The sequence below is a fragment of the Convolutriloba macropyga genome, chromosome 6 (assembly GCF_964194025.1).
Source record: "Convolutriloba macropyga chromosome 6, txConMacr16.3, whole genome shotgun sequence".
Classification (NCBI taxonomy): Eukaryota; Metazoa; Xenacoelomorpha; order Acoela; family Convolutidae; genus Convolutriloba; species Convolutriloba macropyga.
The window spans coordinates 56,066,782-56,092,421 of NC_134473.1; the positions used below are offsets into that span (position 1 = coordinate 56,066,782).

General features: G+C 30.7%; 1 protein-coding gene across 1 annotated transcript in view; it reads left to right on the plus strand.

Moving 5' to 3' along the window:
- Positions 1-25,640, plus strand: part of LOC142341786 (small ribosomal subunit protein eS7-like) — a 115,876-nt gene that overhangs the window by 53,429 nt on the left and 36,807 nt on the right. The window lies entirely within an intron of this gene.

A 25,640-nucleotide genomic window follows, 5' to 3' on the forward strand; every position in this document is an offset into this window, starting at 1 on the left:
GCTTTTACAAAGAAATGCATAATTTGTTGAAGTGTACGAGTTGTCAACGAAAGGGTTATCGAAGCAATTATACAACCGCAAGATCCTGATGTGCAATGATTAGAAGTCGAATGAATTGCTCATATTTCTTCGAATGGCCCTCCGCCTTATATTTCGGATATCAATAGTGTTGAAAAAATCATCGGTATGTGGTCCTATGATTACATGACTTTCACAACTCATGTGGATTACATTTGTAGACGCGCTACGCAAGGGATTTTTTTATACTGAAACTCAAGAGACTTGTTTATGGGATGCCTGATCCTAAAGTTTTTTACAGTTCTCTAGTTATATAAAATATTTTGTATGGTTGCGTGGTTTGAGGACTTTAGTTTTTGGGATCAATTCTTTGCAACAAAAAGCAGCGGGGACACTCATTCTGGACATTTATCAAACGGTCAGGGAAACTTTTCAGAGAGCTGATAGAGACATGCTGTAGAATTTGGAAGATGCCATCCATCTTTTACATGATTTTCTATCAAAGGACAAATATGCGAAATTTCATTTTGTTCAGGAAGAATTTACAGGAAGAATTTTTCTCCTGCAAATTTTTGTTTCTGACATTGAAACAAACACGGCTTTGAAATCGAAAACGTGGGAAACTAAGAAGAATACCTAGCCGATGAACGTCTAAAACTCGTATGTCCCAAAAACTGCTGTTACCAAAGTTTTACGTAATTTTTTTTCCTCAGCATCTTTTTTAATTTGACATGATGATAGATAAAAGCAAAATTTTGATAATTTATTCGAAGTTGACCTCATCTGAGAGTTTTCACTTTCTTTTGAAAAACAATTTGCACAGCATTTTTAACTTAAGATTTAGAAGATGCGTTTCTCCTTGAAAAGAATGTTAACAAATAGTGAATTGATGTAAGATACTTTTGCTTTGTTTAAAGAAATGATTCAACTTAAAGAAGCTGTCAAATCTTTCACATTTCATAAAATAACGATTCAAAAAGACAATAAAACGTTCATTCTGAATGACTAGTGAAGGATTAACAATACCCAAGGCCTCAGCTAAAGCGTGCTCTTTCACCTTCACATAACTTCTGTTTTGCCGCTCTACATCCAGAAATACGGAATTGCTCCAAGTTTTATTCAATTTAGGCAGTGGCATATGAGACAAAATGCACATGAGAGACGAATGAACGAAAAATTATACCTATAATTTTAGCAAAAAGAGTGAATTCTGAACAAAAATATTCCGTTTTGAACTATTGAAGTTAACCAGTCGTGCCACTTACTTTTTTCTCCACACCTTAAAAACTTTTGTTGCAAAAATAGCTCAAGCTTCTGTATTGCTACTCAACAAACTGGCGAAGGGCAAGTAGAATACTTGGCATGATTTGGAAAGCAACATTTCTTTCTTCCCAAACAGAACGCCATACAAAACAATTTTTAAGGTCAAGTTGTTTTGAGTTTGTGTATTTTTTGAAATGACAGTTATTCTATTCTATACGGCAGACAAATTGTTCTATCGTTAAAAATTACCTCAGAAATTTTAAATTTGGCTATTTACTCTGCAAGTACAATATCAAAGATTTACTGGCACTATCTTGTAACCCTCCTCAATGTCATTGACGAATGGATATGCCTTTTTCAAGCGAAAGTGGAAATTGCAATACTTGGAATGTTACTGTTTGTTGACTAACAAACCAGGGTGCCGACCACCCGTGGGTATATGTGAAACACAGAAAATTGAAATACTAACATTAAGGCTCTTAGCAGGTAATTAATGCAATGTTTGGCAGACTGTTTTGCGAAATTTCATTCTGATCGAAAACAATTTACCCAGCATTTTTTCTGTCCTCGAAATGTTTGTTTCGGAAATTGGAATAAACGCGGCTGTGAAATCAAAACCTTGGGAGACAAAACAGAATAAGTACCCGAAGAAGGTCTCAAGTGCATCTGTCCCAAAAATTGCTATGCTTAGTTAAGTTTTACAGCATATTTTTTTAATTCAGCATTTTTTATATTTTGAACTACTGATAGATCTTTGAACGGTTCAGATAATTTATTCAAAGCTGAACTGATTCGAGAGATTTCATTTTCTTTTGAAAATTAAATTGCACTGCCTTTTATTCTTGTATTTTAGAAGATACATTTTTTCGTGGAATCACTATTAACAAATGGTGAATTGATGTAAGATTTGGTGTTGCTTTGTTATTTGAAAAATTTCAACTTAAATAAGTTGTCAAATCCTTGACATTTCACAAGGAGACGAATCGTATAATCCTCAGGAAGCTGTAGCCAGGAAGAAACGTTCGTTCCGAATGACTAGTGAAGGATTACAATCACCTGCGGCCTCTGCTAAAGCGTGTTTTTTCACGGTCACAAGACTCCTGCTTCTTCACATCCGAACAAATGGAAATGCTCCGATCATTTCGCATCCAAAACAATACAAATGCTGCGAGTTTTACCGAAATCACGCCTTGGAACATGAGAAAAACTGAACCAGCCTTGTTATTGAATAAATAAGAAAGTATACCCTTAAATTCAGCAAAAGAAGTTAATTCTGAATCAAAATTTTTTATTTGAACTATTCAAAATTCCCTGTTTTGTCTCCAGGCTCTATATACTGTTGTTGTAATAATAGATCATGCTTCTGTATTCTTACTGAAAAAACTGGCGAAGAGCAAGTAGAATACTTGGCATGATAAGGCAAGCAACTTATCCTTTCTTTCTTCCCAAACAGAACGCTTAGACAATGCCATTTGCAAATTTAAGTTATTTTAAGGATGTATATCTTTATGAACTGACAGTTGTTTTATTCTTTTCTAACTTAACAAGACGGCAGACGCTTGTTGACTTCAAAATCGAAAATGGTTGAGAACAGCAGATAACAACTTGCTATATCGTTAAAAATTACTTCATAACAAAAAGATTAATAATCTGAAAGCTGGTGACTAACTCTGCAAGTACAATATCAAAAGACTACTGGCACTATTTTGTTACCTCCCTCAGCTTCAATGCCAAATGTACATGCGTATTGTATGTAAATGTGGAAATTGCAATCCTTGAAAAATGTTACTGTGTGTGTGGACTACTACAATTAATGCTCATTGCAGATAATTTAAACAATGTTTGGCGGTCTGATTTTAGAGATCTCAATCTGTTCAAAAACAGATTGCGCAGTTTTTTTTTGTCCTCGAAATAATTATTTCTGAAATCGGAGTAAACGTGGCTTTGAAATCAAAAACTTGTGAGACATATCTGATTACCTGCCCGAAAGACGTCTGAACCTCATCTGTTCCAAAAAATGCCTTGCTTAATTTAGTTTTACAGCAACTTTGGATCTATTCTGTTTCTGTTTTCTTTTTTGGCGAAGAGCAAGTAGAATATTTGGCACGATTAGGAGAGCATACTCCGAGCAAATTATTTTTGAAAAGCCATTTCTGAAAAAGTTTCTGTGAAGTTTATACAAAAGCAAATCGCCCTCAATTTCTTCAATTGTATACAATTAAAAGCAAACTCTCATTAAAAACGAACTCTCTCATTGACAATTGCTGGGCCACTTCTATTTCTCCTGTTCATCAATGACCTGTCCAAAATGATGCAAGAAGTTGACAACTACTGTTACTCTGATGATTTCAAAGCAATAGCACGCAATCAAAATGACAGGAATAAGATAACAGAAACTATTCAGAAACGGCTTGAGACCAAAAAAAATGGAACTAAATACAAAGAAATCTCATATGCTTAACTTAAAACGGAGCACCATGGCAAAAATTGGGGAGAAAGATCTCGAATCAGTCGAGTCTCAGCTTGATTTGGGTCTCATTATACAGCAAAAATTAAGTTGGAAGGAAAGTTGCCGTAGTACGTCTAGGAAAAAAATGAGCGCACTCTTTCAAATGAAACGTAATTTGTCAAGCTCATGTGACCGAAAAGTGAAATTAAATGCATATACCGGATATGTTGTGCCGATTGCCATCTATGCCTCTCAAACGAGGCTACCAAGTAGAAGCAACCTCCACGAATTCAAAAAATTCCAACAGCATGCAACGAATTGGATACTCAACTCAAGTCAAACCTACCGGAAATACTTAGTGGTCTTAAAACTGTTACCACTGAATCTCTATGTAAAATGCACGATCAAAAATTAAGGTTCTGTATCTTTTTAAATTGACAGTTATTCTCTTCTATTCTAATATAACAAGACGGCAGACCCTTGTTGACCTCAAAATCAAACAAAATTGACAACAGCAGATAAATTTTTCTATCGTTAAAAATTACTTCAAAACTTCATTATCAAAAATTTGAAATTTGGAGACTTACTCTGCAAGTACACTATCAAAGATTTACTGGCACTATTTTGTCAATGACAAATGGATATGTCTTTTGCGAGTAGAAGTGGAAATTGCAATACTTGGAAAATGCTACTGTTTGTTGACCAACAAACCACGGTGCACACCAGCAGTGGGTATATGTGAAACACTGAAAATTCAAATAATACTATAGAAGCTCATTGCAGGTCATTTACGCATTGTTTGGCGGATTGATTTGCGAGATTTCATTCTGATCAAAAACAATTCAACCAGCATTTTTTTTTGTACTCGAAATGTTTGTTTCGGAAATTGGAATAAACGCGGCTGTGAAATCAAAAACTTGGGAGACAAAATAGAATAAGTACCCGAAGAAGGTCTTAAGTGCATCTGTCCCAAAAATTGCTATGCTTAGTTAAATTTTGCAGCATTTTTTTTTACTTCAGCATATTTTTTTTATTTTGAACTACTGATAGGTCTTTGAACGGCTCAGATACTTTAGTCAATGTTGAACTGATTCAAGAGATTTCATCTTCTTTCGAAAATTAATTTGCCCTGCCTTTTATTCCAAATCTGTGTTCAAAAAATCATTCAAAAAAGTAGTTGGCTGACGCTTGGCCGAGAGCGTATCATACAAGGATATTTCAAATCCGGCCAGGGCGCATCACTTACTTTATCAATTTATGAAGCGCCCTCAATTATCATTATTATTATTAATTTTATTATTATTATTATTATTATTATTATTCTTATTATTATTATTTTTTATTAATATTAATATTATTACTATTATTTTTATTATTATTATTTTTATTATTATTATTATTATTATTATTATTATTATTATTATTACTATTATTATTATTATTATTATTATTATTATTATTGTTTTTATTTTTAATATTTTATATTATTATTTTTATTAATATTAATTTTATTATTATTATTATTATTATTACTATTATTATTATTATTATTTTTATTATTATTATTATTGTTATTATTATTATTATTATTATTATTGTTATTATTATTATTATTATTATTATTATTATTATTATTATTATTATTTGATTGCTTCATACAAATCTGAAAAAATATGGAGGTTGGATCATACACAAGAGAATATGGAGGGCTGATCATACATCGTTTTTCTATTGCTCAATTTTGTATATAGGCAACAATTTTTTTGCCTTCGAGATCTCAAAACAGTGGTTTAAATTAAGCCAGCACGCTGAATTTTGTTGTTCTTATCAAAAGAAAAATTTCCTAAAAAGCAAATTTTGATCGAGTAACCAAAAAACAATTGGTGGCAACATATACTAAAATTTGTTCCAGTTCGTGGGTTCAATTTTAAAGCGATATTAAATTCACGTGAGATTCTTTTACGAAAAATACTACCAATTTTACAATTTGATACATTTTGAAGCAACATCAAAAAAAAATATTTGCAATCATTGGGTCGCATAATACATTTTAATTAATAAGAAAAAAACATGGGGGTCGATGTATACAAAACTTTTTGGCAGGAAAATTTGAACTCAAAAAACTCACAAAGACTGTTAATAATTTAGATAACCTGATACGTTTCTCGAAAGAAGACGTTAGCTTTCAAAAAAAGTTAATAATTTTTTACAAACAGGGTCTGATAAAAGTCCAATATCTTAAAAAAATCAAATATTGAGGGCGTTCCATACAGGCTGAAAAATCATTAATCACTTTTTCTGTGGAGATTTCCCGCTTTTCACTTTGTTCTTGTGATTACACTTCATTGTCGTTTTCGCTGCATTTGTACATAATGGGTTAAATTCTCTATGCACAGCGAAGGCAAACCTTTGATTCAATTTCGATAAAAAATTAGATTCTTTTTGTCATTGCTAACCGTAGATTTTTTTCGTGTGCAGCAGTGCAATGTAGAACCTCACAAAACACCGACTGCAATCATTTTTTTTTACTTGGAGTACCTACACCCATTGTAGCTAATTCTCTAATGTGGCGCTCTAGGCAGGCATGTACCTGGTACAGGTGATGGCAAACTTTTTAAGATCTTAATCAATTAACGCACTCTTGAATATACGCTCTGTTGTAATCTCTTAAGCGTCCACCTTTCTCTTTGTTTTTTTCGCTGCCCCTGACTCCTTGTGTCTGATAAATCATCACGTCCGTCACCTGTATCTTCCTTTACCACTAAATTTGTCAAATGTATTTCAATATTGCATAGAAATGAGTCTCTTCAAAATCAAACAAACACCACGATAGAACACCAAAATTTTTTCTCAAGTACAAACTCGAGAAATAGTGTTCCATGCTCTTAGTGGATCTAGCTTTATCATATTGAGTTATTTTGTTGCAATTCCTCAAAATATAATCAAGATTGAACCCATTTTCTGCACTCTGCTCTACGGTAAAAGGTAGTTAAGCAACGCCGAGCTAGTTGCATAGTTGATCTATTGCTTTCACCTCTTCATGAGACGTCGAACAAAATATTTATCTAGATCTTTGACAAACTCATCGATTTAAAACCGGAATCTGCACTTCATAGTTTGAATCAAAGACAATATATCAGCAACCAGTAACTTAGTGATCAATAAACCCAACCTTCAGGGTTGAAAAATTGGTCATTTTAAGAAATAAAAACCAAAATAAGGTCACTTTTGGGTTACGGAAAAGCAATATCTGGTCTCTCGTGATAGTTATTTACAAAATTGTCAAAAAATTTGAAAAAGGAAGCATCTCTCACTTCATAAAGTGGGCAATAAATTGACTGCAACGTACGGGAAAAAAATATGCAGAGATAATTTTTAGTCAACCAATTGTTTTCGAAAAAAAATTTTTCCAAAATTTTTGAATGAACGGCCCTCTCTTTTTTTGATAATTAAATAATTGATAATAATTTTTAACCAATTCAGCTAAGTCTTTTTTCTGTCGATGAAATTGGACCTATTCTCCAAATCTGTGTTCAAAAAATCATTCCGAAAAGTAGTTGGCTCACGGTTGGCCTCGGTCGTATCATACAATGATATTTCAAATCCGGCCAGGGCGCATCATTCACTTTATCATTTTATGAAGCGTCCTCCACTCTCCATTATTATTATGAATACTATTATTGTTATTAATATTATTATTATTTTTAATATTATTAATATTATTATTTTTATTATGATTATTATTTTTATTATTATTATTTTTATTATTTTTATTATTATTAATATTAATATTTTTATTATTATTATTATTATTAATATTATTATTATTATTAATATTATTAATATTATTTTTTTATTAATATTATTATTATTATTATTATTATTATTATTAATATTATTATTATTATTATTATTATTATTATTAATATTATTAATATTATTATTTTTATTATAATTATTTTTTTTGTTATTATTATTTTTATTATGTTTATTAATAATAATATTAAAATTATTATTATTATTATTTTTATTATTAATACTATTATACATTCTCCATTATTATTATGAATACTATTATTGTTATTAATATTATTATTATTTTTATTATTATTTTTTATTATTAATATTATTAATATTATTATTTTTGTTATGATTATTATTTTTATTATTATTATTTTTATTATGTTTATTATTGTTAAAATTAATATTACTATTATTATTATTATTATTATTAATTTTATTATTATTATTTTATTATTCTTATTATTATTATTATTATTATTATTATTATTATTATTATTATTATTATTATTATTATTATTATTATTATTATTATTATTATTATTATTATTATTATTATTATTATTTGGTCGCTTCATACAAATCTGAAAAAATATGGAGGTTGGATCATACACAAGAGAATATGGAGGGCTGATCATACATCGTTTTTCTATTGCTCAATTTTGTATATAGGCAACAATTTTTCTGCCTTCGAGATCTCAAAACAGTGGTTTAAATTAAGCCAGCACGCTGAATTTTGTTGTTCTTATCAAAAGAAAAATTTCCTAAAATGCAATTTGTTATCGAGTAACCAAAAAACAATTGGTTGCAACATATACTAAAATTTGTTCCAGTTCGTGGGTTCAATTTTAAAGCGATATTATATTCACGTGAGATTCTTTTACGAAAAATACTACCAATTTTACAATTTGATACATTTTGAAGCAACATCAAAAAAAAATATTTGCAATCATTGGGTCACATAATACATTTTAATTAATAAGAAAAAAACATGGGGGTCGATGTATACAAAACTTTTTGGCAGGAAAATTTGAACTCAAAAAACTCAAAAAGACTGTTAATAATTTAGATAATCTGATACGTTTCTCGAAAGAAGACGTTAGCTTTCAAAAAAAGTTAATAATTTTTTACAATCAGGGTCTGACATAAGTCCAATTTCTTAAAAAAAACAAATATTGAGGGCGTTCCATACAGGCTGAAAAATCATTAATCATTTTTTCTGTGCAGATTTTCCGCTTTTCACTTTGCTCTTGTGATTACACTTCATTGTCGTTTTCGCTGCATTTGTACATGCTGGGTTAACATCTCTTTGCACAGCGAAGGCAAACCTTTGATTCAACTTCTATGAAAATTAGATTCTTTTTGTCATTGCTAACGATAGATTTTTTTCGTGTGCAGCAGTGCAATGTTGAACCTCACAAAACACCGACTGCAATCATTTTTTTTACTTGGAGTACCTACACCCATTGTAGCTAATTCTCTAATGTGGCGCTCTAGGCAGGCATGTACCTGGTACAGGTGATGGCAAACTTTTTAAGATCTTAATCAATTAACGCAGTCTTCCAATTAACGCACTCTTGAATATACGCTCTGTTGTAATCTCTTAAGCGTCCGCCTTTCTCTTTGTTTTTTTTCGCTGCCTCTGACTCCTTGTGTCTGATAAATCATCACGTCCGTCACCTGTATCTTCCTTTACCACTAAATTTGTCAACTGTATTTCAATATTGCATAGAAATGAATCTCTTCAAAATCAAACGAACACCACGATAGAACACAAAAAATTTTTCTCAAGTACAAACTCGAGAAATAGTGTTCCATGCTCTTAGTGGATCTAGCTCTATCATATTGAGTTATTTTGTTGCAATTCCTCAAAATATAATCAAGGTTGAACCCACTTTCTGCACTCTGCTCTACGGTAAAAGGTAGTTAAGCAACACCGAGCTAGTTGCATAGTTGATCTATTACTTTCACCTCTTCATGAGACGTCGAACAAAATATTTATCTAGATCTTTGACAAACTCATCGATTCAAAACTGGAATCTGCACTTCATAGTTTGAATCAAAGACAATATATCAGCAACCAGTAAGTTAGTGATCAATAAATCCAACCTTCAGGGTTGAAAAATTAGTCATTTTAAGAAATAAAAACCAAAATAAGGTCACTTTTGGGTTACGGAAAAGCAATATCTGGTCTCTCGTGATAGTTATTTACATAATTGTCAAAATATTTGAAAAAGGAAGCATCTCTCACTACATAAAGTGGGCAATAAATTGACTGCAACGTACGGGAAAAAATATGCAGAGATAATTTTTAGTCAACCAATTGTTTTCGAAAAAAAATTTTTCCAAAATTTTTGAATGAACGGCCCTCTCTTTTTTTGATAATTAAATAATTGATAATAATTTTTAACCAATTCAGCTAAGTCTTTTTTCTGTCGATGAAATTGGACCTATTCTCCAAATCTGTGATCAAAAAATCATTCCGAAAAGTAGTTGGCTCACGGTTGGCCTCGGTCGTATCATACAATGATATTTCAAATCCGGCCAGGGCGCATCATTCACTTTATCATTTTATGAAGCGTCCTTCACTCTCCCTTATTATTATGAATACTATTATTGTTATTAATATTATTATTATTTTTAATATTATTAATATTATTATTTTTATTATGATTATTATTTTTATTATTATTATTTTTATTATTTTTATTATTATTAATATTAATATTTTTATTATTATTATTATTATTAATATTATTATTATTATTAATATTATTAATATTATTTTTTTTATTAATATTATTATTATTATTATTATTATTATTATTATTATTATTAATATTATTATTATTATTATTATTATTATTAATATTATTAATATTATTATTTTTATTATGATTATTTTTTTATTATTATTATTTTTATTATGTTTATTATTAATAATATTAATATTATTATTATTATTATTTTTATTATTAATACTATTATACATTCTCCATTATTATTATGAATACTATTATTGTTCTTAATATTATTATTATTTTTATTATTATTTTTTATTATTATTATTATTAATATTATTATTTTTGTTATGATTATTATTTTTATTATTATTATTTTTATTATGTTTATTATTGTTAATATTAATATTATTATTATTATTATTATTATTATTATTATTATTATTATTATTAATATTATTATTATTATTTTATTATTATTCTTATTATTATTATTATTATTATTATTATTATTATTATTATTATTATTATTATTATTATTATTATTATTATTATTATTATTATACGGTGGCTTCATACAAATCCGAAAAAATATGGAGGTTGGATCATACACAAGAGAATATGGAGGGCTGATCATACATCGTTTTTCTATTGCTCAATTTTTTATATAGGCAACAATTTTTCTGCTTTCGAGATCTCAAAACAGTGGTTTAATTTAGGCCAGCACGCTGAATTTTGTTGTTCTTATCAAAAGAAAAATTTCCTAAAATGCAAATTGTGATCGAGTAACCAAAAAACAATTCGTCGCAACATATACTAAAACTTGTTCCAGTTCTTGGGTTCAATTTTAAAGCGATATTAAATTCACGTGAGATTCTTTTACGAAAAATACTACCAATTTTACAATTTGATACATTTTGAAGCAACATCAAAAAAAAATATTTGCAATCATTGGGTCGCATAATACATTTTAATTAATAAGAAAAAAACATGGGGGTCGATGTATACAAAACTTTTTGGCAGGAAAATTTGAACTCAAAAAACTCACAAAGACTGTTAATAATTTAGATAACCTGATACGTTTCTCGAAAGAAGACGTTAGCTTTCAAAAAAAGTTAATAATTTTTTACAAACAGGGTCTGATAAAAGTCCAATATCTTAAAAAAATCAAATATTGAGGGCGTTCCATACAGGCTGAAAAATCATTGAGTAATTTTTCTGTGGAGATTTTCCGCTTTTCACTTTGTTCTTGTGATTACACTTCATTGCGGACTTCGGTGCATTTGTACATGCTGGGTTAACATTTTTGCACCAGCGAAGGCAAACATTTGATTCAATTTCTATGAAAAAAAAAGATTCTTTTTGTCATTGCTTACGTTAGATTTAAGTACAATATCAAAAGTCTACTGTTACTATTTTGTTACCGCCCTCAAATTCAATGCCAAATGTACATGCGTATTGTATGTAATTGTGGAAATTGCAATCCTTGAAAAATGTTACTGTGTGTGTGGACTACTACAATTAATGCTCATTGCAGATAATTTAAACAATGTTTGGCGGCCTGGTTTTAAAGATCTCAATCTGTTCGAAAACAGATTGCGCAGGATTTTTCTGTCCTCAAAATGTTTATTTCTGAAATCGGAAAAACGTGGCTCTGAAATCAAAAACTTGTGAGACATATCTGATTACCTGCCCGAAAGACGTCTGAACCTCATCTGTTCCATAAAATGCCTTGCTTAATTTAGTTTTACAGAAACTTTTCTGTTTCTGTTTTCTTTTTTTGGCGAAGAGCAAGTAGAATATTTGGCACGATTAGGAGAGCATACTCCAAGCAAACTATTTTTGAAAAGTCATTTCTGAAAAAGTTTCTGTGAAGTTTATACAAAAGCAAATCGCTCTCAATTTTTTCAATTGTATACAATTAAAACAAACTCTCATTAAAAGCGAAGTCTCTCATTGACAATTGCTGGGCCACTTCTATTTCTCCTGTTCATCAATGACCTGTCCAAAATGATGCAAGAAGTTGACAACTACTGTTACTCTGATTATTTCAAAGCGATAGCACGCATCAAAATGACATGAATAAGATAACAGAAACTATCCAGAAACGGCTTGAGACCAATAAAATGGAACAAAATACAAAGAAATCTCATGTACTTAACTTAAAACGGAGCATCATGGCAAAAAATGGGGAGAAAGATCTCGAATCAGTCGAGTATCAGCTTGATTTGGGTCTCTTTATGCAGCAAAAATTAAGTTGGAAAGAAAGTTGCCTTATTACGTCTAGGAAAACAATGAGCGCACTCTTTCAAATGAAACGTAATTTGTCAAGCTCATGTGACCGGACAGTGAAACTAAATGCATATACCGGATATGTTGTGCTGATTGCCATCTATGCCTCTCAAACGAGGCTACCAAGTAGAAGCAACCTCCACGAATTCAAAAAATTCCAACAGCATGCAACGAATTGGATACTCAACTCAAGTCAGACCTACTGGAAATACTTAGTGGCCTTAAAACTGTTACCACTGAATCTCTATGTAAAATGCACGATCAAAAATTAAGGTTCTGTATCTTTTTAAATTGACAGTTATTCTGTTCTATTCTAATATAACAAGACGGCAGACCCTTGTTGACCTCAAAATCAAACAAAATTGACAACAGCAGATAAATTTTTCTATCGTTAAAAATTACTTCAAAACCTCATTATCAAAAATTTGAAATTTGGTGACTTACTCTGCAAGTACACTATCAAAGATTTACTGGCACTATTTTGTCAATGACAAATGGACATGTCTTTTGCGAGTAGAAGTGGAAATTGCAATACTTGGAAAATGCTACTGTTTGTTGACCAACAAACCACGGTGCACACCAGCAGTGGGTATATGTGAAACACTGAAATTTCAAATACTACTATAGAAGCTCATTGCAGGTCATTTATGCATTGTTTGGCGGATTGATTTGCGAGATTTCATTCTGATCAAAAACAATTCAACCAGCATTTTTTTCTGTACTCGAAATGTTTGTTTCGGAAATAGGAATAAACGCGGCTGTGAAATCAAAAACTTGGGAGAGAAAACAGAATAAGTACCCGAAGAAGGTCTTAAGTGCATCTGTCCCAAAAAAGCTATGCTTAGTTAAGTTTTACAGCATTTTTTTTACTTCAGCATTTTTTTTGAACTATTGATAGATCATTGAACGGCTCAGATAATTTAATCAATGTTCAACTGATTCAAGAGATTTCATCTTCTTTTGAAAATTAATTCGCACTGCCTTTTATTCCAAGTCTGTGTTCAAAAAATCATTCAAAAAAGTAGTTGGCTGACGCTTGGCCGAGAACGTATCATACAATGATATTTCAAATCCGGCCAGGGCGCGTCACACATTTTATCATTTCATGAAGCGCCCTCAATTATTATTATTATTATTATTATTATTGTTATTATTATTATTATTATTATTATTATTATTATTATTATTATTATTATTATTATTATTATTATTAATATTATTATTATTATTATTTTTATTATTATTATTATTATTATTATTATTATTATTTATATTACTATTATTATGGATATGTCTATTGCGAGTAGAAGTGGAAATTGCAATACTTGGAAGATGTTACTGTTTGTTGACCAACAAACCAAGGTGCACACCAGCAGTGGGTATATGTGAAACACTGAAATTTCAAATACTACTATAGAATCTCATTGCAGGTCATTTATGCATTGTTTGGCGGATTGATTTGCGAGATTTCATTCTGATCAAAAACAATTCAGCCAGCATTTTCTTCTGTACTCGAAATGTTTGTTTCGGAAATTGAAATAAACGCGGCTGTGAAATCAAAAACTTGGGAGACAAAATAGATTAAGTACCCGAAGAAGTTCTTAAGTGCATCTGTCCCAAAAATTGCTTGGCCTAGTTAAATTTTACAGCATTTTTTTACTTCAGCATTTTTTTTATTTTGAACTACCGATAGATCATTGAACGGCTCAGATAATTTAGTCAATGTTGAATTGATTCAAGAGATTTCATCTTCTTTTGAAAATTAATTTGCACTGCCTTTTATTCCAAATCTGTGTTCAAAAAATCATTCAAAAAAGCAGTTGGCTGACGCTTGGCCGAGAGCGTATCTTACAATGATATTTCAAATCCGGCCAGGGCGCATCACACACTTTATCATTTTATGAAGCGCCCTCAATTATTATTATTAATGTTATTATTATTATTATTATTATTATTACTATTATTATTATTATTATTATTATTATTATTATTATTATTATTATTATTATTATTATTATTATTATTATTATTATTATTATTAATATTATTATTATTATTATTATTATTATTATTATTATTATTATTATTATTATTATTTTTATTATTATTATTATTATTATTATTATTATTATTATTATTATTATTATTATTATTATTATTATTATTATTATAACTGAAGCAAACCTTTGATTCAATTTCGATAAAAAATTAGATTCTTTTTGTCATTGCTAACGGTAGATTTTTTTCGTGTGCAGCAGTGCAAGGTTGAACCTCACAAAACACTGACTGCAATCATTTTTATTTTTACTTACACAGAGTACCTACACGCATTGTAGCTAATTCTCTAATGTGGCGCTCTAGGCAGGCGTGTACCTGGTACAGGTGATGGCAAACTTTTTAAGATCTTAATCAATTAACGCACTTTTCCAATTAACGCACTCTTGATTATACGCTCTGTTGTAATCTCTTAAGCGTCCTCCTTTCTCTTTGTTTTTTTCGCTGCCCCTGGCTCCTTGTGTCTGATAAATCATCACGTCCGTAACCTGTATCTTCCTTTACCACTAAATTTGTCAATTGTATTTCAACATTGCATAGAAATGATTCTCTTCACAATCAAACGAACACCACGATAGAACACAACAAATTCCTCTCATACGCACGCTTCTACAGCTAACAACCCTTAATTTTTCTCAAGTACAAACTCGAGAAATAGTGTGCCATGCTCTTATTGGATCTAGCTCTATCATATTGAGTTATTGCGTCGCAATTCCTCAAACTATAATCAATGTTGAACCCATTTTCTGCACTCTGCTCTACGGTAAAAGGTAGTTAAGCAACGCCGAGCTAGTTGCAAAGTCGATCGATTACTTTCACCTCTTCATGAGACGTCAAACAAAATATTTATCTAGATCTTTGACAAACTCATTAATTCAGAACTGGCATCTGCACTTCATAGTTTGAATCAAAGACAATATATCATCAACCAGTAAGTTAGTGATCAATAAACCCAACCTTCAGGGTTGAAAAAATAGTCATTTTAAGAAATAAAAACCAAAATAAGGTCACTTTTGGGTAACGGAAAAGCAATATCTTGTCTCTCGTGATAGTTATTTACAAAATTGTCAAACAATTTGAAGAAGGAAGCATCTCTCACTACATAAAGTGAGCAATAAATTGACTGCAACGTACGGGAAAAAAATATGCAGAGATAATTTTTAGTCAACCAATTGTTTTCGAAAAAAAATATTTTTCCAAAATTTTTGGATAAACAGCCCTACCATTTTTTTGATAATTAAATAATTGATAATAATTTTTAATCAATTCAGCTAAGTCTTTTTTCTGTCGATGAACTTGGACCTATTCTCCAAATCTGTGTTAAAAAAATCATTCCAAAAAATAGTTGGCTCACGGTTGGCCGAGGTCGTATCATGCAATGATATTTCAAATTCGGCCAGGGCGCATCATGCAATTTATCATTTTATGAAGCGTCTTCCACTCTCCATTATTATTATGAAAACTATTATTGTTATTAATATTATTATTATTATTAATAATAATAATATTATTGTTTTTATTATGAGTATTATTTTTATTATTATTTTTTTTATTGTGTTTATTTTTATTAACATTAGTATTATTATTATTATTATTATTATTATTATTATTATTATTAATATTATTATTATTATTATTATTATTATTATTATTATTATAAATACTACTATACAGTAAGTTAGTGATCAATAAAACCAACCTTCAGGGTTGAAAAATTAGTCATTTTAAGAAATAAAAACCAAAATAAGGTCACTTTTGGGGTACGGAAAAGCAATATCTTCTCTCTCGTAATAGTTATTTAAAAAATTGTCAAAAAATTTGAAGAAGGAAGCATCTCTCACTACATAAAGTGGGCAATAAATTGACTGCAACGTACGGGAAAAAAATATGCATTGACAATTTTTAGTCAAACAAATGTTTTCGAAAAAAAATTTTTTTCAAAAATTTTGGATGAACGGCCCTACCATTTTTTGATAATTAAATAATTGATAATAATTTTTAACCAATTCAGCTAAGTTTTTTTTCTCTCGATGAAATTGGACCTATTCTCCAAATCTGTGTTCAAAAAATCATTCCAAAAAATATTTGGCTTACGGTTGGCCGAGGTCGTATCATGCAATGATATTTCAAATCCGGCCAGGGCGCATCTTGCACTTTATCATTATATGAAGCGTCCTCCACTCTCCATTATTATTATGAATACTATTATTGTTATTAATATTATTATTATTATTAATAATATTATTATTTTTATTATGATTATTATTTTTATTATTATTGTTTTTATTATGTTTATTATTATTAATTTTATTATTATTAATAATATTATTATTTTTATTATTAATACTATTATACATTCTCCATTTTTATTATGAATACTATTATTGTTATTAATATTATTATTATTATTATTTTTATTATTATTATTATTAATATTATTAATATTATTATTTTTATTATTATTATTTTTATTATGTTTATCATTATTAATATTATTAATATTATTATTAATATTAATTTATTATTATTATTATTATTATTATTATTATTATTATTAATATTATTATTATTATTATTATTATTATTTGGTCGCTTCTTACAAATCCGAAAAAATATGGAGGTTGGATCATACACAAGAGAAAATGGAGGGCTGATCATACATCGTTTTTCTATTGCTCAATTTTTTTTATATAGGCAACAATTTTTTGTCTTCGAGATCTCAAAACAGTGGTTTAAATTAAGCCCGCATGCTGAGTTTTGTTGTTCTTATCAAAAGAAAAATTACCTAAAATGCAAATTGTGATCGAGTAACCAAAAAAACAATTGGTTGCAACATATACTAAAATTTATTCCAATTCGTGGTTTCAATTTTAAAGCAATTTTAAATTCACGTGAGATTTTTTACGAAAAAAAGAACCAATTTTACAATTTGGTACATTTTGGAGCAACATCAAAAAAATATATTTTCAATCATTGGGTCGCATAATACATTTTAATTAATAAGAAAAAAACATGGGGGTAGATGTATACAAAACTTGTTGGTAGGAAATTTTGAACTCAAAACACTCAGAAAGAGTGTTAATAATTTAGATAATCTGATACGTTTCTCGAAAGAAGACGTTAGCTTTCAAAAAAGGTTAATAATTTTTTATAATCAGGGTCTAACATAAGTCCAATTTCTAAAAAAAACAAATGTTGAGAGCGTTCCATATTTCCGTTTTTCACTTTGTTCTTGTGATTACCCTTCATTGCCGTTTTCGCTGCATTTGTACATGCTGGGTTAACATATTTTGCACCAGCGAAGGCAAACCTTTTATTCAACTTCTATCAAAAATTAGATTCGTTTTGTCATTGCTAACGGTAGATTTTTTTCGCGTGCAGCAGTGCAATGTTGAACCTCACAAAACACCGACTGCAATCATTTTTTTTACTTGGAATACCTACACCCATTGTAGCTAATTCTCTAATGTGGCGCTCTAGGCAGGCATGTACCTGTTACAAGTGATGCAAACCTTTTAGAATCTTAATCAAGTAACGCGCTCTTCCGATTAACGCACTCTTGAATATACGCTCTGTTGTAATCTCTTAAGCGTCCGCTTTTCTCTTTGTTTTTTTCCGCTGCCCCTGACTCCTTGTGTCTGATAAATCATCACGTCCGTCACCTGTATCTTCATTTACCACTAATTTTGTCAACTGTATTTCAACATTGCATAGAAATGATTCTCTTCAAAATTAAATGAACACCACGATAAAACACAACAAACTCCTCTCATACGAACGCTTCTACTGCTAACAACCCTTAATTTTTCTCAAGTACAAACTCGAGAAATAGTGTGCCATGCTCTTAGTGGATCTAGCTCTATCATATTGAGTTATTTTGTCGCAATTCCTCAAACTATAATTAATGTTGAACCCTTTTTCTGCACTCTGCTCTACGGTAAAAGGTGCTTAAGCAACGCAGAGCTAGTAGCAAAGTTGATCTATTAGTTTCACCTGTTCTTGAGACGTCGAACAAAATATTTATCTAGATCTGTGACAAACTCATCGATTCAGACCTGAAATCGGCACTTCATTGTTTGAATCAAATACGATAAATCAGCAACCAGTAAGTTAGTTATCAAAAAACCCAACCTTCAGGGTTGAAAAATTAGTCATTTTAAGAAATAAAAACCAAAATAAGGTCACTTTTGGGGGACGGAAAAGCAACATCTTGTCTTTCTTGCCTGATAGTTATTTACAAAATTATCAAAAAATTGAAAAAAGAAGCATCTCTCACTTCATAAAGTGGGCAGAAAATTGACTGCAACGTACGGGAAAAAAATATGCAGAGAAAATTTTTATTCAAACAATTGTTATTTTTTTCGAAAATTTATGCATGAATAATAGTAATTTTTGGATTATTATTATTATTATTATTATTATTATTATTATTATTATTATTATTATTATTATTATTATTATTATTATTATTATTATTATTATTATTATTATTATTATTATCATAATTATTATTATTATCATTATTATTATTATTATTTTTATTATTATTATTATTATTATTATTATTATTATTGTTATTATTATTATTATTATTATTATTATTATTATTATTATTTTTATTATTATTATTCCACTCAACAACGACAACGTGTGCGAATGAATGTTATCATATTTTTGATAAATAAATAATTGATAATAATTTTTAACCAATTCAGCTAAGTCTTTTTTCTGTCGATGAAATTGGACCTATTTTCCATATCTGTGTTCAAAAAATCCTTACAAAAAATTAGTTGGCTCACGGTTGGCCGAGGTTGTATCATACAATGATATTTCAAATCCGGACGGGGCGCTTCATGCTCTTTATCATTTTATTAAGCGTCCTCCATTCTCCATTATTATTATGAATACTGTTATTGTTGTTATTATTATTATTAATATTATTATTACTATTATTATTAATATTATTAATATTATTATTTTTATTATTATTATTTATATTATGTTTATTATTATTAATATTAATTTTATTTTAATTATTATTATTATTATTATTATTATTATTATTATTATTATTTTTATTATTATTATTATTCCACTCAACAACGACAACGTGTGCGAATGAACGTCTTCTAAGATTAGAGAAAAGTTCGGGAACAAGGAAATTGTAAAAAAACAGACCTTGCAACCATCGTTTTTCGTTTCATTAGTTCCGATAATTTTAGTGAGAGTTTGCCAGTCTGATGTACAAAGCGATGCGCATGCAATAGTATTTTGAACACAATGCGTACTTAATTGGCAACCAGTGTAGCTGCTCCAGGTACAACGAGGTTGGTGTTGAAGTTGACAATCAAAAATCAAACGCGGCAGAGATGATTAGTTGCTGAAGTTTTGCTAACAAAGAGTTTGGCAGAACATAATAGAAAGAATTACAGTAGTCAACACGTGATAACACCAAAACTCTTTTTAACTCAATAAGGATCGATGTTTTAACTTAATCACGAATTGACCACACTTTAGGGAGATAATAAAATGAATTCGAACAAACAAATTTGACCTGTCTTTGCAGAGCAAGTTGACAATCAACATAACAAACTAGAATTTTTACCTGTTCACTATAGTCACCATCTTCTGGCAGAAGTAAAGAAATTTATGTATAACATTTTTACATTTCCCAATAGTCATGTACTCACTCTTATTCGCATTCAGTTTCAATTTTGCATTGCTGAACCAACGTTGAATCGAGGTCAAAATATCATCAAACATGCATCGACTGAAGGTCAATTCCAATACAAAAAAGTAACGGTATCATCTGCGAAGAAATGGTACCATATTCCCAGTTCTTTCAGCTTATCTTTTAAAGGCAGTATTTGACAGGAAAAAAGTAAAGAACCGAGAACCGACCTTTGTGGCACACCCGTCATAACTTTAACATCACCAAAAAGACATCCATTTACGATAACGTGTTTCGAACAACGCGAAAGATAATTCCTAATAGACGGTAACACCACCGATTGCAAGTCAATCTTTTTTGCTAATTAATCAAAAAAAAACTGATGATCAATAATATCAAACGCTGCGGACAAGTCTAACCTAATATACATCACGAAGCGCGCCTCATCTAGATAGCAAAGAAGATCATTAAAGAGTTTAAGAAAATCCGTTTCCGGTGAATGCGAGCAACGAAAAGCACTCTGGTACTTGCTTATGAGATAATTGGATTCCAGATAGAAATTAATTAGCTCAAAAAATAACTCAATGACTTTTGACAGGAAGCTTAGATCTGTCACAGGGCGATAACTCAACAACAACTCAAGATCAAGGTCAAATTTCTTTATGAGCGGACTCCCGTCTCCTTGTTTGAATTAATTTGGGAAGTATGCTGTCTGGAGAGTTAAATTAATTAACGCAATGAAGTAGTCCGGAACACTTGTCAAAATAAATTTGGATAACCTCCTTGTTATTACATCACTGAGTGCAGTACTGTTGGAGAATTGTGGTAGAAGTAATTGCAAATCGTTCAGTGTGATAACTCGAAAACTTTCCAGGGTTGTTGTATATGAATCATTCAAATCTAGACCTTTCGTTCGATTTAGGAAACTAATACTGTTTCTATATTCTTAACAAAGTAAGCATTAAACTTGTTTGCTAGACATTAAGGCTCCCCTAGTGACTGCGGCAGGAAAAAATTCTTTTAAGAGTTGCTGGAGTTGCTGCAGCATAGAATATCTGACAGGCTTATTTTCACTAGCGACACTTTTTTTCGATGTATTCATTTTTCTTTTTGGTAAACAGCTCACAATAATCCATAACTGAATCAAGGAACCGGCCTTTTGGCATGGGAATTACCATTCTTTTGGTAAGCTTTCTCAAAATTTCTTCTCGATCTTTTCATCGTTTTTGGCTCATCGTCAAAGAAACAGCACGTATGATTTCTCGCATATTTAGTTTTCAGAGGATAGTTTTTATTGACAGAGCTGATTTCTTTCATTAAGACAATGTTCCAAACATTTTCAGGATTATCTCTGTCGATCGGAACAACAATATTTTCTGCAATTGCTATAACGTCAAAATTTTGCCATTTTCTGCACGAGGATTTCTTTGCAGCTAAATTTTGGTGCTTTTGCAGAAGGTCAAAAAGCACAACTCCTTGATCAGAGCTTGTAACGAAGCTTACAAGAGGTTCTGATACTTCAACCTCCTAGGATGCAAAAACGTGGTCTAAAAATCCACCAATCTTGTGTGTGGACACGTTAACTTGCTGTTGCAAACCCAATTCATCCGAAAAATAAACCAATTTCTTGACGCATCATTTGATAGCGGCTTAGAAATATTGGTATCGCCTACAAAAAGTGTTTTTTTAACGAATGCGCTTTCTCCTCAATAAACGATATTTACTCACTTTAAAGACACGTACATTAGTATTTGGTCGACGGTTTAAACAAACCAAAAGATACATTGACTTACCCAGTGTAAATTCAAGAAAAGACAACTACGCGTTTGAAAAATTATCGACACATTAAGTTCCATCATAGAACACCGCTAATCTTCAGCCACTTTTTTTTTCTTTTTTGTTTGCACTTAAGCAATAATAGCCATTTGGGCAACACTGCTGGAGTTAAAACTCATCATTTGCTTTATCTTTGATCCACGTTTTTGTAAAAATTATGAGGCTAAAATCATTAGCTTCAATAAGATTTTTCATTTGCGAGGTTTTGTTGCGAACCGTACTTGCGTTATGTAATCAAACTTTTACACGGTCATTGGCAGCTTTGAAATTTGATAGTCATGCATCAAAGCCATTCCCTCGCATTCTGATTTTAAAAAAATCTTGAAAATGAAACTTTTTTGGGCCAGAAATTGTGAGATTCAACTAAATCATTATCGAAGTTGAATACACAGTGGAAAGACTTCAGATGAGAATCTTCCCTAGATATTTCACGGATACACAATAGATCGGCTGCCGTGTTCATGCAATAATTTTTATCATCCGTAGAGACAAAATTGCTTAAGCGATCAATGTAGAGATGCCGTCTTTGCGGTGGTCTTTTAATTGCACTGACTTTCGTCTGATGATTAATATTTTGTGCCCGTCTTGAAAACTTATGGTTTTCTGTCTTCAGACTCCTTATTGGCAAGAACGTTTGCATTGCCGTCAGCTGTTTATTTCTTTGAATTTTGATCGCTAGCAGTACTGTCAGTTCGATTTCTGAAAGCAGCTCTTAGATACGGGTAATGTGGTTTCTTCAGAGAAATTATCTCCAGCTTCATTGATTGAATTTCAGAAATCAGCAAGTCTACTTTCTCTTATTTATTTTCAAGAGCAGATATTCGATCAAGAGCTGATAAAAGTTGGCAAACTACACGGAAAAGATCAAAATTTCTTTCCAATGCAATTTGTTGTCTGAGCAATTCCAAGTCACGATCTATGAACACATTTAGATTTACATCGAACGCAAATAACGCGTTCTGGTTCTGTAGTAGTAGTAGTAGTAGTAGTAGTAGTAGTAGTAGTAGTAGTAGTAGTAGTAGTAGTAGTACTAGTAGTAGTAGTAGTAGTAGTAGTAGTAGTAGTAGTAGTAGTAGTAGTAGTAGTAGTAGTAGTAGTAGTAGTAGTAGTAGTAGTAGTAGTAGTAGTAGTAGTAGTAGTAGTAGTAGTAGTAGTAGTAGTAATAGTAAAAGACTCAAGTCCAAAACAGGAGTGAGGAGATCATTTAGTCCAGGCATCAGGAGAAATTAAGTGCGACAATTTTTACAAAAACGTTTTACAAAATAAGAACAAGAGATATCAATTTTTAAAAAAGTAAGTTTTTCAACTAGAAAAATATGTACTTTAGTACGAAATATGCCCAGCGGCATATCGATTTTAATAACATTTGGCTTTAGCAGTTCATTTGCACATCTGGTGGCCCTGACAAAAAATTATCTTCAGAGCAAAACTTCTGCGTTTTAGGCACGCTAAAAAATCCAAGAGTCGATGACCTTGTGTTGAAAAAACAACTTTGTATTTTACTCTCAACCTCCGCTTGTTTATTGATCGTTTTCCAAAGCAGGACCATATCCGACTCAATTTTCTGGTAGCAAACTGGTAAGAAAGAAAGTCTTTGAAGTTTAGAAACATAATTGGGATCAGAAATAATCCATCTGAAAACTCTTGATTGAAATTTCTCCAGCTTGCGCATATAGGTTATGGAAGGCTGCTATACAGAACAACCATAACGAAGGATGGAGAGGACGAGGCTTTGATACAATCAAAGTCTTCTCCTTGCTGAGATCGTGAAAGGCACGTTTCGCTTTATGAAATAGAAAATCTTTTTGCATTTAGCTAATTTTTTATCAATATGACATTGCCAGCTCAAATTACGCGATTTGGTGAGGCCAAAGTCTTCAAAATAGTCAATATAATCCAGTGCTGTCTCACCTAGTTTTAATACTTGCGAACGGTCAAAATTGAAATATAAAATTTTACATTTAGACTGGTGAAAATTCAAGCAATTTGAAACTGACCACTGCTGTAAGGCGTTACGCTCTTGTTGTATAAGTTGTGGCCCGCAGCAAGTAAAAACTTTCAAATCATCAGCGTGCAAAAAATACGATCCATGTGAGATTACATTTGGCATATCATTGATAAATAACAGAAAAAGAAGTGGTCCGAGGACACTGCCTTGTGGTACACCAGATGTTACATTCCAGAAAGGAGAGAAAGTGTCATTCACTTTGACGCACTTTAAGCTATCAGAAAGATAATATTCAAAAAATACCAAAAAACCAGAACAGAAGCCAAGAACTTGAAGTTTAGACAGCAATAAGTGATGAGGAACAGTGTCAAAGGCCTTCCAAATTTCAAAATGAACTGAAAGTGCAGGAGAGCTATTGTCTTGAGATTTATAAACAATATCTAAGTAATCAATCATTTGAGTTACAGTGCTCCATAATTTCATGAATTGGTGTTGCTGTTTGCAAACTAAAAACTTCACCTTTGGATAAATAAAGTCAAACAAAATACGTTCAAATACCAACGAAAGTTTACATAAAATACTTATTGGACGATAGTTTTCAATCAAGTTCAGTGGTCCTATTTTATGTAAGTGCATAATATACAATATTTTCTATAAAGAAGGCCATGTGCAATTGTTGGTAACCCAGTAAAAGAGTTGTTGAACTGCTGGAGATAAAATAGTTGCACAGTCACGAAGAACGAATGAGGGAATATTATCAGCGCCCATAGAGCAAGAATCATCAAAGCGCAATAATAAGATTTTCATCTCTGTTTCTGAAACCGTTACGTTGTCTATACACAACTCTGGCAAAAATGCATAAGATGCTGGCACATCGTATTTAATTTTGGGAGAAAAAACGGAACCAAAGAAAGTAATAAAACCATTTGCGGTCTCAGAGCTAGAGGACAGAGAAACTCCGCTATTAGACATAACAAAAAATAAATGCTTACTGAAGCCAAGTGTTTTCAGCAGCTTGAAACAATGAGAAGAATATGAAAAGTTAACTTTTTCAATGAAAATTTGCTTGTCCAATTCAATCGACTCGTTAAGAGATTTATTAAGTTCTCTTTGTTTTAGTGAGGGCAAAAGTGTTTTGTTAAGATTACGGAGGTTAGTTTTTTCCTGATTCAGGAGATGAATTGTATGCGAGGAGAGAAATATTGGCGCATTACGTCGCTTAGCTTTTTTCATTTTAACACTTTGACTAAAACTTTCTTGCAGATGAAAATACCAGTGTTCAGGATAGACCAAAGTCTTGATATCGTTGACGCTTGCAATTTGAACAAGTCAGAAAGATAAAAGTTGAAAGCTTGCGCATTGAATGACGAGCGTGAAAAACTTGATTTAAAATTAGCATCAATCAGATCGAAGTTAAAAGAAAAGAAAATCGGGTAATGATCGGAAAAAAGTTTGGTTTCAATAGATACAGGTAATTGGTCCACATTAGACAAGATAAGATCCAAAGTGTTGTGACCTTTGTGAGTGGGACCGCTAACAAATTAATTCAAATTAAGTTTGTCAAGT